The following is a 3,633-nucleotide window of genomic DNA, read 5'->3' on the forward strand; positions in this document are numbered from 1 at the left end:
CCAACCATCAGGACCCGATCATAATGAGGCATCACAGTCATTAAAAAGTCAGCAAATTCATTACTAAAGTCTTTATTATATTTAGGTGGTCCATAAATGGCCGCACACATCACGGGGTCCGAGTGGCCCACCTCAGACAATGTCACCTCGAAGCTGCGACCCAAAGTCGAACAGTTCTTTGGCCTACATCTAAGATTGTTCTTAAACACCACTGCCGTGCCTCCTCCGCGGCCAGACAACCTAGGCGAGCTGATGTACGCACAGTCTGCCGGTAGAAGCTCGACAAAAGCGCTGCCCAGGTCTCCACGATGCAAAGCATGTCCAAGTCCTGGGAGGAAAAGAAATCTCTTAGGATGAAGGCCTTTTTTGCCAAATATCTAGCGTTCACCAGGCCAATCCCGGCTGGAATAGCATCCTGTGGAACGACTGGGCCAGTTGGAACGCGATGAAGAGTTTTTAAATTCCCAGGGTTAACCCCACGCTGACGTAGCCAGTGTAAGTTAGTGCGATGGGGCAGGGATTCTCCTCCAAAGCCGACGACCGGCGTGAAGGATGACGCAGGTGGACCCAGGGAGCGCCAAGGGACAAAAAACTGCAGAGATGGTCCAGATCTTGTGAAGGAGATGAGGTCAGACTGTACCAAACAGACCTTCAACGTCCTAATTCGACCACCCCGTCTGCCACGGCGACGTTTCCGACGGGGGAGGGGAGCCCACGCCCTCAACAGGTGAGTCGGGATATCCGATGGCAAGAGTGGCAGGTATTTCCATCCGCTGTATGTAACAGAGTTCTGGCTTGTAGAATGATGTTGTAAAGCAATTAGCGTTTGACAGTTACAGGCCAGCAAAGACTCTGATTGTGGGATATCCAGGCACAAAAACACAAGCAGAAGCTTGGAGAGCAGGAGACGAGCAGCCACACACACCGGCGCCATCTCGGTTTATCATGTTGAGGTGATGATTAATCCTCATTTCAGCAATGATAATTCCATGGATCTGCAGTTCCTAAAACTCTCTCAACACACATAGATGGAAAAAAGAATGGAATAAAAATATTTCTGGGTCTATGTGTATATACGCACTTAAAGAAATGGTCAACTGGTACAGAAATAGAAATTCTTCTGTCCTTATGTGTTTTATTGATGCTTCTAAGGCTTTTGATCGTGTAAACCACAGAAAACTTTTTATTAAGTTAAAGCTACGGGGGGTCCCTGGGTTTATTGTGAGAATCCTGTCTTACTGGTATGCTCATCAGATGATGCAGGTTAAATGGGGTGCCAGCATCTCTGCACCATTTGGCGTTAGTAATGGTGTTAGGCAGGGTGGAATTCTGTCTCCTATCTTATTTAATCTGTACGTTGACGATCTGTCAGTGCAGCTGAGAGCCTGTAACACAGGATGTTTGATGGGTACAACTTTGATCAACCATCTGATGTATGCTGATGATCTGGTGGTCTTTAGTCCAAGTAGTGCTGGTTTACAGCAGCTCCTAAATATCTGCTCTGAATATGGTGTGCAGTATGATATTCAGTATAATGCTGTTAAAAGTGCTATCTTGATATGTAGAACCAAGCAGGATAAAAAGCTAAACTTTCCTGTGTTCAAACTGTCTAATAGTGATCTTAATGTGTGTGAGAAGGTGAAATACCTTGGCCACTTTATAACTGATCAAATGCGTGATGACGCTGACATCCACAGACAGTGCTGTAAGCTGTATGCACAAGCTAATACTATAGCACGTAAGTTTGGTTTTTGTTCACCTCCAGTTAAGGTGGCTTTATTTAAAGCATATTGTACTCCGCTCTACACAGCCCAACTGTGGTCATCCTACAATCAAAGCAGCATGAACAAGCTGCAAGTTGCATACAACGATGCCTTAAGGATCATACTTAAAATACCCAGAGGGGGCAGTGCCAGTCAGATGTTTGTAACAGCAGGTGTTTGTACTTTTAAAGCTCTTTTAAGAAAACTCATATTCACTTTTACAGGCCGACTGGATAGCTCTGTCAACAGTATAATTTTAGCAATCACTGATCCTACTGTGAGCAGTTGTCGCTATTTCTCCAGTATAAGGAAACACTGGTTGAAGTGTTTGTGTGGTTAACCTTGTGTGGAACAGTTTATAGTAAAGCTTTTAATTACATTTAGATTTTTATTCAATTTTATGCTGTTATCTTTTTATTTCTATTTATCTATTTTGTTTCATTGATCTGTTGTTTTATATGTATTTTATCTGGACCTAAGAGTCTGTCAATAAAGATTATCTATCTATCTATCTATTTATCCACCGTTCTGATCATGCTTGATTTCTCAGTCTGTAATTCAAGCTGCAAAGAGAGCGCTCACTGATTGCATGGCTCATCAATGTTGACATAGCTACCGTTTGAGGCTAAAAAAAGAGGTTTTTATTTAAAAAAATAAAAAGCGGGAAGAAGTCAATGAGGCACAGATGATGCACAGGCTAGAACAGGTGCTGGAGGAGTTCCTGTTGCTGTAGCAGGAAGTGATTCTGGATTGGACATTGATGCTACAGATCCAGGCTTTTTAGCTAGTCAGGGCTCCTCAAAGAGGTTTCTTCAGATAGACAGCGGTTTCCACAAAACTACTTATGATTCAAGGGCTGGGGTATTCGCAATCAATTATGGTGATAAAATGGATTAAATTAAATTATAATTTATCTGTATTAACACAAAAATAGATGCTGTGGAAGTTAGGATAATTATCTCATTATCTCAAATAGTGCTGATCAGAAGGCACACCTGTTTTGTTGAGAAAACAACAAAAACAAACTGTTGGAGATGTTCACACGTTCATTTTCATCAACTCAAGATCCTCAATCCTTAATGCACAAGAAATGTTTTTGTGGTTTGATTTCGCCTTCAGTTGGATGAATATGCACTATTTTCACAATATCTGTCTGATACCTGCAAATGTAAAGCTCTGCACTTTGTATGAATATGTCTATATCCAGCTAAAGTCATGACAGAAGTCTCTGTTTATCTGCAATAATAAATAATAAACATGCATATAAAAATTTATTTAGCAAATTTTTAATGCAATTCTCTAAGAAAAACACATTCTAAAGTGTCAGCGGTCTTTAACAGCATAAAGAAAAGGATATTTACTTTTTCTAAATGTTTTTTTATTCTCCTCAACTCCACCATGTAATAATTTATGCCTCTCATACCTTTTTTGTGTTTATCTGACTCTTTTCAACTTGGAATAAGTTCTTATTGAAATTCAGCAACCCTCATATCTTAGCTCAACATTATTTAGTTGTTGATGTTTAATCTGTCATAACATAAAGCCCTGGAAAATGTTTGAGGCAGCTTGAGCTGAAGGAATGAGGATGCTAAATGCATTAATGTGGGTCAAAAGCACATAGGATAAAAAAAATAAATAAAACTTTTATTTATATTAATGTTTTTCTCCATTCTGGAAATTCATTAATATGTCTATTTTAATATTTAAACACAAATGAATAGAAATAAATTACTGTGTGTTGTTTATTTGCAGTTTGGGGTGCAGCAGCTAATGTGGGAGCTTCCCTTCTCCACACACACACGCAGCTGCTGACACGCCCCTTCTAATAACCAGTTTAGCAGCTGTAGCGTCACATGACAGCTGACTGAAG

This window comes from Nothobranchius furzeri, chromosome 11, assembly GCF_043380555.1.
Source record: "Nothobranchius furzeri strain GRZ-AD chromosome 11, NfurGRZ-RIMD1, whole genome shotgun sequence".
NCBI classification, from domain to species: Eukaryota; Metazoa; Chordata; class Actinopteri; order Cyprinodontiformes; family Nothobranchiidae; genus Nothobranchius; species Nothobranchius furzeri.